Raw genomic sequence first — 12,820 nt, 5'->3', positions numbered from 1 at the left:
ATGTCCGCCACTAACATTTCCTCCAATGCCAGTTTTACGCTTTCTTTTTCCCGCGGGCTCAACCTATATGGATTTTGTCAAATAGGAGCTGCAGTGCCCATGTTAATATGGTGTTGCAGCTAGGAGGTGTGGCCGATGTCAAATTTTCCCTAACTGAACACCTCAGAAAATTCAACAGAGATTGCAACTCAGCCTGCTGCACCTGGGACAACTTTGGGTTCTCCTCACACAGTTTATCAATCCTTGCCTCATCAGCCTCAACATCATGCACCACCCCCCCTACCACCGTTTCTGCAGTGGCGTCGAGTGCCTCGCTCCCTGCTGCCATCGCATGGGCCAGCACCATTTCCGTCTGAACCACCGCTGGTCCCATACTCACATTAAGAACTTGCAGAAATGGTTCTTGATTTTCCCTCAACAGTGTTTGTGCCCTGACCAACGTAAGCCCCCGGGTCACTGCCTTAGATGGGCTAAGGAGGACACCTGCCTCCTGGTCTGCCAGGTCCTACCACCTGCGATAATGCAACAGGACAAATGCTTGCGTGCCGAGCGGGATCTCTAGAGATTCCCTCTCCAGAGCCTGAACCGGAATGTTCTGCGCTGCACGCTGATGCGGGGAATCCAAGAAAAACACTCATCGCCCTGATGGCATCTGAACACATCCCTGGTCAGTAAACATTTGCAGGGGCATCTTTCTCAAAAGAATTTGTACCCAAAAGGCAGGGCACAGCCAGCGTTTTTGAAATCAATACTGGCCCTGATATCTCAATCTACCCCAATCTGATGCAGGCTCCTACCTGTCCTACAATTCCCATACTCCCCCCATTGCATTACACATCGATTCTTAGAGGGCAACGTTTCAAAAATGACTTCGGATATGATGGAAGCCGAGGCACCCGCGTCCACCAAGACACGGACTTCCACGCTCTGAAAAAACCCGGCTACTACTGACGAGCCTGCTGCAGCTGCTACTACTCGTCGTGCCAGCTTACGCAACTGCATGCCCGAGATCGGCCACTCATGTGTTGGCCGTGCTTGCCTGGCCATCTACCTTTACAAGGGAATGGGGGGTGGAGATGACCTCTGCAATACCTAATTGCCCCGATGCATGATGTGTTTTTTGCAGCCGGGTGTCTGGTGCGTCGCGACTTGCCTGGCGGGGCTGGGCTGTGGCTGTGGACGAGGCGGTGGATGTCAGAGATTACGACAATGTCCGGGTGATGTTTTGGCATCCCCACGCAAAGTGTCCAAGCTGGCTGCAGCGGAAGCAGGCGGCCGTGGATGCTCACGGCGGAGGGGCCGCCTCGACCCGGGATCGACACTCTCAGCCCTGTCGCGGCGTTTCTCCTCGCTGCCGGTCCCATCCGCGAACCGCTGCTGTCACCTCCCTCTTGGGTTCCGGGCCTTCCTCCACCGGCTCCCTGGTGATCCTTGTTGGTTGGCCGGCCGAACCATCCCCCGACCGAGGCTTCCCGGTCCACGCAGCCACCCGAGTCTGCTTCTGCAGGGTTTCGTGTGCCTGCAGGCACCCGGCGGCCAACAAGGACGTCTGCTCGTCCTCATCGTTCACCGGCAGAATGACCCCCATTTCGGAAGCCAGCTCCAACATCTTCTCCATCACGAGGGAGTCGAGCGCCACTTGATCCGACCGTGGATAGGCTGCCAGTCCCAGTGCCAGCAGTGCACCGCAGTAGGCGAGAAGTGTCTCGGCCTCCCCTCAACTCTGCTGGAGAAGCATGTGTGGCAGATGGTGGGTCATAGACTGCAACCATTTACTTGTAGGCATCCCGTAGTGTGGCCCTCTTCTCCTCGGGAATAGCCCAGAATGCTGCAAGGCCATTGTTTTGAAGAGCCGTGGGTAATGCCCGCAATGTCTCTTCCTCCGTCCAGTCGACAAACAGATATGCCACTCCAAACCGGCGGGTGAAGGTGCTCCAATCCCCTCCCACTGCCATAAATTCTTTAACAGGAGGCAGTCTACGTGGCCGTTCGGTGGGCCCCCTCCTCGCCACAGGAGTTGACACCGCCTGCTCTCCTTCCCGCGCAGGTCACAAAATGGCGATCGTCGGTAGTGTCGCCTCCCACAAAATGGCGGCCGACGATCGATTGGCCCCCAGCGAAGAAACCACGGCCGTAGGTGGCCGTTCGTCCATCCATGGCCAAATCGGCGGCTTGTCCTTGGCCGCATCAACTTTTGATGTTGCCGTGTCCATCACCGCCACCAGTTGAGCGATGTTCGAGCGGAGCAGGTCAACCTCCGCCACCAGCTCCCACTATCCCTTCCTGGCTTGTTGCTGGGGAGGTGCGGTTCCCGCCTCCCCTATCGCCGGTGGCACCTACCACTCCTTCAAAACTTGTTGCAGGGGCAGAGCAGTGGCCACGACCTCCGTCACTGGCGCTATTTTTCCCGTGCCCGCGGAGTTTGTCACCGGGATCCCAGCTCCCGGGGCTGCTTGGGGGATCCCTTGAATGTCCTCTTCCTCCTCCTCTGAAGATGCTACAGGAGGGTTCCCACGCTTCCCTCTCTTCTGCATTTTATAATGGCCACTTCTGACGCCACTGTACTGTAGCACTCAGCGACACTGTCTTGTTCAAGTATGCATATATATTTATTGTCTATTACGGTCCGGCCAACTCGAAGGCATGTTAACGGGTAGACGCGAGTTGACCGTGTACAGTGGGTATCTTAATGTAACTGCTACATGACGTTCACCTGTATAGCTGGCTGACTATATAGGAGCCGATGGAGTCGCAGCTATGGCGACGATATATAATTTCCCCTTAGTCTTTCAAAATGATAAAATAACTGGCTCCCAGACGGTGAGGATGATCCACTACAAGATGATGACAGCGACGACGGTTCAACTTCGAAACCCCACATCAGCCCTGAGCCCTTCTCCGCACTGCCTTCTATCTCCCCCTCCAGCTCTGCCATGCCCCTCGACTCAGCCACGACCCTTTTCCCTAACTCTCTTTCTCTCGCCTCATTTGACCCTGTCTGTCCCTGTCACTTCAATTATTAGTTACGAACACGAGGCCCCATACTGTCCTTACACATGTAGACATTTTTTTTCATGTTCATTGATTAAAGTTTATATTGATATCAGGTTCATGATGTTACATGCTTGCACTGTTGGTTTACTTGCTTACTTAGTCTACTGCTTTGTGGTAACGAGTCTCCCCAGTAAGAGGCATTTGGTGTCGGTGGAACCTCATATTGGTTAAATGAAGGTTGAATAAAGATATGAGGTGGGATACGTGGTTTACCCGACACAAACTGCGTGATCCAGCAGAAGGATGGAAGTGATTACGCATTAACAACTTTGACAATGATGATGTCTTGCAGCTTTAGTTAGATGCTCAGAATTCAAGGAATGCGTCATTTCACCACCCTTTAATGACGTGCGTATGTTCTCACTAAAATATGGTAGAAAAAAAACACGTACAATAAAAAGTAAACATTATTGTTTGTGCCCAAATGTTGAGGATAGGGATTGAGAGGATGGCTTAGAGCTTAACCGTGTCTACTCATTCGAACAAAGCCTTTATTGAACACAGACCAATCCACATCCTCTACACCCCTGAGTTATGCTCCCGAAATTTCTGCCTTGTCTGCAGATAATGCAAGATGGAACCTGTCCTTAATTCATTAATTTCCTTGCATTTGTGTCAAGCTGTTCTTTCACGCCCAACCGCATTTGAAAACGCCTTTGTTATTTCTCCCCGACGAAGCCCCTTCGCATCCACTTGCCCGGCAAAACATACAGCTCGTGTAAGTCATGTGAACACCAGCTATATGAGAGAAGCAGAAGAAGAAGAAACAACTACCCCATTCAGCTCACGGTTGAGAAACACACTGTATATAAAATATAGCCAAAGGCCCAAAGAAACCACCATATCCGCATAAGCATTTCCACACGTTACATAAACCTGTTTGTGAAATCCTTTTGCACAGACCCCCTCCCCCCCCGGGTTTGTATATTTGACCCCGCGTGCGCTCGCACGAACTCAGCCAGACCAATTTACACCACCACCACCCAACCACCACCCAGTGCACTCGGTTTCCTTATTAAATGAAGACACGCTGAAAATATAATAACACGCGGCTTCATCATCAGTTACGTAACTATTGTGCGGGCTGGTGGCGTGGTGGTGGGGGGGGGTGGTTGCCCCTCCGAAGCTGCTTCGAAAAGCCGGGTGGGTGGGTGGTGAGGGGGTGACGACACCTGACGATGCAGCAGACTCTGCCCTCCCTGGAGTCAAATCTCGCACGCGAACCACGCCAGGGGAAGGGGTGCTGAAACGCACGGACGCGGTCGACCTCAATGGGCCCCATCTTCAACCGCCCGCCTTCTCTTAAGCAAGCGCGCGAGCACCAAGTCGTTGTTGTTGTTTGTCCGCAAATCAAACGAGGCCAGCGTTGTTGAACGAACGCACGCCACCGCCGAACGGGAAGACAGGTACACAACCGTTCGTTTTTGCATTCACTTCTCATCATGTCGTCAGAACTGCTTCTGTGTGTTTAGTGTGTTGTCCTTCCTCACCCATCCCGCCCGCACCTCCGATTAGCACGGTTGGCTACGTACGGTGTGAAAGAAGCTCAACATCCTGTACATGCATAGAGACCCGTAGACTCATCACACAGAGACCCATAGACTCATCACACAGAGACACATAAACTCATCATACAGAGACCCATAGACTCATCACACAGAGAGACATAGACTCATCACACAGAGACACATAGACTCATCACACAAAGACACATAGACTCATCATACAAAGACCCATAGACTCATCACACAGAGACCCATAGACTCATCACACAGAGACACATAGACTCATCACACAGAGACACATAGACTCATCACACAGAGACACATAGACTCATCATACAGAGACCCATAGACTCATCACACAGAGAGACATAGATTCACCACACAGAGATCCATAGACTCATCACACATAGACACATAGACTCATCACACAGAGACACACACACTCATCACACAGAGACCCATAGACTCATCACACAGAGACACATAGACTCATCACACAGAGACACATAGACTCATCACACAGAGATACATAGACTCATCATACAGAGACCCATAGACTCATCACACAGAGAGACATAGATTCACCACACAGAGATCCATAGACTCATCACACATAGACACATAGACTCATCACACAGAGACACACACACTCATCTTACAGAGACCCATAGACTCATCTTACAGAGACCCATAGACTCATCCCACTGAGAGACATAGACTCGTCACACAGAGACCCATAGACTAACACAGAGACCCATATACTCACACAGAGACCCATAGACTCACACAGAGACCCATGGACTCACACAGAGAACTAGAGTTTGTTGTCCTTCACCCATACCTCCAATTTGCAGAGTTGGTTACGTACGGTGCGAAATTAGTTCAACATACACACAGCACTGTCAGATGTCGCCACGGCTGTGTAATAGTTATAACACAATTTACTTGAAAATCAGTGGTTGCCAATTTGATTCACTCTCCATTTGTGGTAGTTTAAACAATTGATAGATTATATATACATTGGTTCTTTCGGTAAAGTCACGTAGGTATAAAATAAAATAAAGTGATTTATTTTAGAAAGTGATTTATTTTATGTTCTACCTACGTGACTTTACCGAAAGAACCACAGAGTATGGATTGCTGCAGTCACGAAAGCTCAAATCAAGATTGATAGATTATATGATTTTACCCATCCCTCTCCGCCAACGAGCGGTATAAACGGGTCCCGCTGAGTCTTCTTGGGCGATGCGGGCATCCCCACCCGGTCAAAAAAATGTCTGGCCACCGTGGAAGAGTAGGCCAAGTCCCCTCTGGAGGGGCACTCGAGCACGTTCTTGAGTGGATGGTCCTTGGCCACTCCGCCACCCCTCCTGTGAAGGTTCTCCTAAATCGGGAATTGTGGTCTGGGGTATGAAGACCGAACGCATTGATTTAGATTTATTTTCTCTGTGATGATCATTTTCTTGTTACGTGCATTTTTTTAAAATCGCTATTTATGTATTAATCTTTTAGTTTTTTTTTACTTGCTAAGGAGTGGGGTTTTTGTTTTTATGCCAGCTGTGTAAGTGATTGGCCGATTGATGTGCAGCTTTGCGGGATGAAATTGCATGAATGACGCAACATCAAACGAAATTGGTATCATTATTCCGCCAGCAGTGGCGTGAGCGAGCAATTTGCAGGACTGCGCCTTGGCCATCACCGTCCACACCACCATTAGCAATATTTCGGTCACGGACACTTGTTCACACGCTACTGATGCTGAAACGGCTATCACCCAGCGTCGCCTTCAAGCGAGGTCCGTCTCATTGGCATGCACTCCCTGATTTCATTGTTTCACATCCACATTGTGACTCGTAAGGGAATACCGCGCGCTCTCGTTCACTCGACTGACCCGTCGTTTTGTCGTACAACAACAACAAACTCACCACCTTAGTCATTAACAAAACCAGATGACGTAAATCAAAATACTGTTGACTTATGTTACAAAATACATCAAATTAGTAATGTTTGTCACGTAAACAAAACATGCCAATTCTCGTCGTGAGAATAATTTTATTATGTTTAATTTTTAATATTTTATTACTTCCCTTCTACGTGACTTTATCGAAAGAACCAAGAAGATGAATCCCTGCAGTCACGAAAGCTTTAAATCGAAATTCTTTACCAGTTCAGCACACCGGTGTGTTGGAGAGTAGACCCACAACATTTACAATTCGACTCGGAAGTTTCACCAGTTATTACAACTTGCATTATCAGCCGGACAGGCAGAGTTGTTGCTGTCCGCCGGATGAAGCTAGTTGTGAGCATCACCAGTGCTGGTTGTAATTCCTCGCGAAACGCCGTAATCGAAGATTTTAATGTTGTGGGTGTACTCTCCAACACACTTTGTACTGAACTAGGAACGAATTGCCATGTTTGTATAGGTGACAAACCTTACTAATTGACTTTGTCGGCTGGTGGCGGGTTTTTCGACACATTTATATATTTGCACGATATAACCGTAACATTTCTCGTGGAGAATATTGGTCGCGAAAGCCTACGTCTTAAACAACAACAAAAATGTTGACTTTCATGAACCTCGTGGACAATTTCCAGTTCCAAAGTAGTGTTAGCAATGGTGTATAGATTGTTTTTGTTACGTGAATTGATGCCACTTCGAGCACAATTCTTAAAAGATGTCAGTTTTTTTGCCAGATAAAAGGGTAAAAAAACAATTATCATATTTTGTTACTGGCAAAGGAGGTTCCAATGGTGATCTCTATAGCTATCCAACCTAGGTAATGAACACCTCAGAGTGGGCATTGACTGAGGAGATTGAGTGATGAAATCAGCTCTTGTACGGCAGCAAAGAGGATTGTTGCATCGCAGAACTGTGCACGATGGCAACGACTTGGGGAGGACTTCATGCAGCGGTGTATTGATCATGGCTGATGATGATGATATTTTATCGTATTCGCATATAGATTTTGCTTATGTGTTTTTTTGCTCGTCATTTTATCGCTGGCCTGAGTATGGAGTGTCAGCTAAAGCAACACATGCCGGTATATACAGTGCTACCTAAAACTGCATATGAATTCACGTAATTGATGGTTATCTTCAGTGTTCCATAATTAGACATCCCCGATGTAAATCTCTTCAATTCCATTCCCATTATTTTCAAAAACTAAATTTCGAAAGCCTTTGTCCGAAACTCTCTCCTCCAAACCATGTTTATGGGCTCGAACAATCTCGGAATCATAACAGCCGCGGTTTTCATGACACGTCCATCGCCTAATTGAATTGCAATGTGCATGGATTCTATTTAAAAACAATTTTAAACTATTGAGCGAAAAACAATTGCTATGCAATCCTTTACATTTGCGAGCCATCACGAGGGCATCGAGCCAGCGTCACGCTGTGTGCTGTGCTTGGCTACGTTTTAATTTTTGCTCCGCGCAGGAGGCGGCGATGCACGTGAGATGGCTAATGCTCCCCAAAATGCCCCGCCGAATCCAACTCTGGCACGTTACGCATCGTAGTCTGCGTCGGGTAAGTGGACCGGGCTTGCATGACAGCCAACATCTCTGTAGTAAGTAAAAAAAAACATACTACAAGCACTGGCCCCCGATTCACATAGCTATTTTAGTCCTCATTCCACCACTCTTTTTGGCAGAATGATGGGCCGTTTTGTAGCGGGAGTGGGTGGGCTAAAGAAAAACGGTCCTATTCTGCAATTTGCAATTCACGTACGTTTAGCCACAAAAAACACACGTGGCCATTCCACAACTGCTCTCACCATGAATTGAGGAATGATTCAACGTGGCTGAGGGATAAAGGCGTCGAGCTAACGATTGCAGAGTTTATGGTGGAGCCATATGCAGTGTTTGGGCGGAATTGCGTCTCTCATGCTTTGCAATTCGGCAGAGGCGGGAGGTGTGTGTGTGATGCTTGTGTGGGAATTGCCTATCATGATGGGACATTTCGCACAAATTCACGTGTGCACGTGTGTGGTGTGTGTGTGTGGAGCAAAGACAAATATTCCCTGTATAGCCTTAACAAACTGTTGAGGCAAGTGCTGTCAGTGAGTAGCACTTACGAAGGCTGGAACGGCACACGAGAGGGTACATGGCCAGCAACCACGCTTCCCCATCGGCGATGTTTCCACACCACACCAGGTACTCATTTGAGGCTGAGTCGACATTGGGGAGGCCCAGGACCGATGCAAATAATTGTCACTGGTGTTGGCCCTGAGTGTGAACCTAACTCGTATCACTACCACTCGCCAGAGAAGATCACTGTGCTACAAACCAGTTTGATTCTCGCTCTAGGCCAACATCAATGAAGATTACCTGAGCCAGTACGGGGTTTCCCTTAGGTAAATATCAACCTGAAATGTGCAAGGTGTAAACATCACCACTGAAAAGAAAGATGCAGCCGGACGAAGTGCGAACCATGTTTACCCCCACCTACCTCGCCTGGTGTACAGAGGAGGTCGTGGGTTCATTCCCAACTCTGACGCCCATATATTTGGAGTTTGCTTGTTTCTCTGCCTGCGGTCACGTGGATTTTTCCCCGGGTCCTCCAGTTTTCCCTCCACATTTAGAAACATGCATTTAGAGTATTTGGCTGATATAAATTGTCTACATGATAAGCCACTTTGTTGAGCTATTACTTGTGGCCAGGTCACTTAAAACAATTGACATATTGCTCAGTCAGTCTTACCTGGTTAAATATAAGATTCTGCTGCAAGTGACAAAATGGTAAAATGTGCATGCGCACACATAGATGAGAAGAAAGTGATGATAAGAGGCGAATGGGTATTTAATTCTTCAAGTCAGCGTTATCACCCTCTTGAGTAGAACGTTTGAGGCCTCGTTTCATAATTTAGTTATTTAATTCCTGTATAAACATGTTGTATTAAAAGTCTGGTCATTTTGTGCCACAACTGGTTTCACTTATTTATTGATGTCCAGTTGTACCATCCGGTGAAGAAGATTTCCCCTTTTTTATAACGTGAAGGGCAGTTTTTACTTCAAAGTGTGACATCTGTACTTTCATCCTCACATTATGAAAAAAAACATTTGAGTCTTGGGATATATGAATCACTAAAATTATGATTGCTACGATTCACAGTTGTAATTGTAATTGCCTTTGTGACACATGTAAAATATTGCACCCATTGCGAAATTATTTGTATAAGCATGTATAAATCGAAAAGACATTTAAATCAATTAAACATGTGATTTGATGCATCAATACGAATACATAATTATAAACGCATCATTAAAGTGTGCTCATTGTTTGAAGTGAATTCACTTTTTTGATGTTTTTGCTAATATTGTAACTATTGACATATCGTAAAACAAAACATATACAGATCCATACTGATGATGACCTTAGCATTCATGCGATAAAATGCGGTTGCAAGCACTAAAACTTGAAATAGATTAATACTTTACGCCGTGGTTTTGCCATACTCGACAGAAAATGAACCTGCTGTCCTTGCATTTTCAAGGAGATAGTTGAATTACAGCGATTAGACAGGCAGGCAGGGCGGCCCAGCAGTAACAGCCAGAGACCCCTGGGTTAGATACCCGACTCGGGGAACATTTCTGTCCGGAGTATGTATTTTCTTCCCCTGTCCTGCATGGCTTTCATCTTCGTTCTCTGGTTTCCTTCTCTTGATCAAAAAGAAAAACGTTAGAAAGTAACTTTTGTTGGCCAAACATCCCAACGCAAAAATAGTTTCCCTGCAAATGTATTATTCAACGCGGGTTACATGTAGCAACATCACTCGCAATTGCGAATACTTGGCAGGAACCTCCGGAAAGAAAGGAGTCTTGGACACTTGGCGAGGCTTTCCTGGGTGAACAGTGCCTTATTATAATGAAAAAGTAACATTTTAAAAATAACGAAACCTGTTCACAGATGCAGCTGCAATTGTACGGAACCGCACAAGGTTGAGCGTTGGAATGTTTTGAAAGACGCTAATTTTTAAAAAAATTCAACCTGCAAGAAGAGGTGAGCGTTGAATTGATGCAACCTTTATAGCGATTAGGGAGGGATGGGGGGGCTTCAATGTGGTGGAGAATAACGGCTGGGAAATGTGAACATGACATGCACGCAGATCAGGGACGTAGTATCCAATAGGCACTGTGCCTATAGGGCCTACGATAACTAAACGGCCCTACGAAAATAAAATGTGACCATGTTTTTTTGTCATTTGTTTGATATACATTTTTTTTAACCAAGATATCTCCTTGAATGCATTTATTTATATGGCTGCTCGTTACAATTTCGTTGCAGTGGCAACAAGTCGTTGTAAGCGAGGCATATTACACCTAAAATAACAGTCGAAGAAATATTTAAGCTTAAACGAAAGTAAAGCAACATGGCGCTCGCCATACGCTCGTCCTGTCAGAAAATCGAATTTGTTATCGATGAAAATGAACGGCATCCTTTTAAAGCTCCGTCATTCGATATGATGATCATAGAAAAAAATAGTTGAAGACATTTTCACTCGCATTTTTAGGTTCACGCTTTTTTCCCGTTAATTTCAAATTAAATCTGCTTATCTGCAGCACACAGCTCGCTCCCCATTGAATGAGGACACAGACTAAATAATGAACGTATCATCAGTCATGACATCAGTCCGCGTGAAACAAGTCAGTGACATCGCCCGTAGGAACATGGCGCAGCAGCACAAACTGTGCAAAGTTATCAACGAAGGCCTACAAAACAGATGTGCCTAGGGCCTACAAAGACCTTAATCCGGCCCTGACACAGATTGCTGTTGCTGTGACTTATTGCACAATTGGTGGAGAAGGAGGGGGGTTGGTAGAAGATGACAACCTTTCTCCGAGATCTCAACTCGTGCGGGAAGCACGACGAATGTTATGAAAATTGGCGGTCGAACGCCCGACAAAATGTATCCCGGCTTGGTGAGCTGACAATTAAGGACTGCCCCGTTCTTCCCAAGGCGAACGAAATTTGAACGGGTGGGCCCCCACGTCGCCTTCGAGTACAGCAGCTGAACATTCAGGGCTATCTCTGATGTAAAAAGCGATTACATCACGAAGGTCCTCAAGTCGCAAGGCAGACATCGATGTCCTTGGCGCTGGAAGAAAGCCATCCGGACCGGGAGTGGCCTGGCTCGAATTTAAAAGGATATGCGCTCGTCTCCGCACGCTGGCCTGCGACATCGCCGGACAGCTGATCAGCGAATCACGAGTGCCGATCAACACAAATCATAAGACGGTAAGTTTACCAAGGAACTCTGGTAAATATTGTGGGTTTACTCTTCAACACACCGGTGTGCTGAACTCGTAACTCATTGGCATGTTTTGTTTACGTGACAGACCTTACTGAGTGGCTGTGTCAGGTGGTGCCGGGTTTAGCAACTCATTTATATCTACGTGATCTAACCCAAATAAAAAAAAACTTCTATTATCGATAATATTGGTCACGAAAGCCTACTACTACTACTACGTGTTAAAGTGATTGTAACTGGTGACCACGATTGAGAAAATTGGCAAACTTCCCTCACTGAAATCCCCTCTTCAGGTGTGGTACCAAAGGAGTGGAAAGCGGCTATGAGTGTCTAGCCATTATTAAACCTGGCAAGGGGCACATTGGATGCGGGTCTCAATCTCAAGTATTTGCGACGCTTAATTCCCACACAGTCTCTGGGTACTGGCAACCGTGTCCCCTTGGAAATCTTCCCCCTGCACAAGGTTTGTCGCGAGGCCAGAGCATTTTGTTTTGCATCCCCGCTCGACCGACTGGCCGTGAACAAAAATGCACGAGCCAAGGCGTACGGGCGGGAAGGGGATTAGCATTGGCTATGGTCGCACAGCATTTATTTGGAGAGAGTGCTGAGCATCAGAAAAATCTCGAAACGTCGACAAAACAAGAGAGAATAAGGAAGGGCAAATTAGCTCCTCGCTGAGCCAACAACTCTCAGATTCTGGGTTTGAGCCTGAGTTTCAGCTGCCAATCTTGGTCCATCTGTAGTGAATTCATTGGTTTTGCACTTAATTGGCTCTGAAACATAAATATTGGTTTAACCGGCATTGGACTAACATTACTCTTCATGGGTGGGAGTGGGGTGGCCCCTTGGTGTGGACAATCAGTCACTTTATTGGATCTCAGGAGTGTGTGATATGAGCTCCTGCAGGCTTCTGTCTTGCACAAAGGGTCGGTTTGCTTTGCTCTTCAGGAAATCCGAATGGATTCTTCATTATGGCTTTTCACCGATAGCACAATGGGGGTATTTTACAAAC

This window comes from Lampetra fluviatilis, chromosome 51 (genome assembly GCF_964198595.1).
Source record: "Lampetra fluviatilis chromosome 51, kcLamFluv1.1, whole genome shotgun sequence".
Lineage (NCBI taxonomy): Eukaryota > Metazoa > Chordata > Hyperoartia > Petromyzontiformes > Petromyzontidae > Lampetra > Lampetra fluviatilis.
This window is presented reverse-complemented; position numbering follows the sequence as displayed.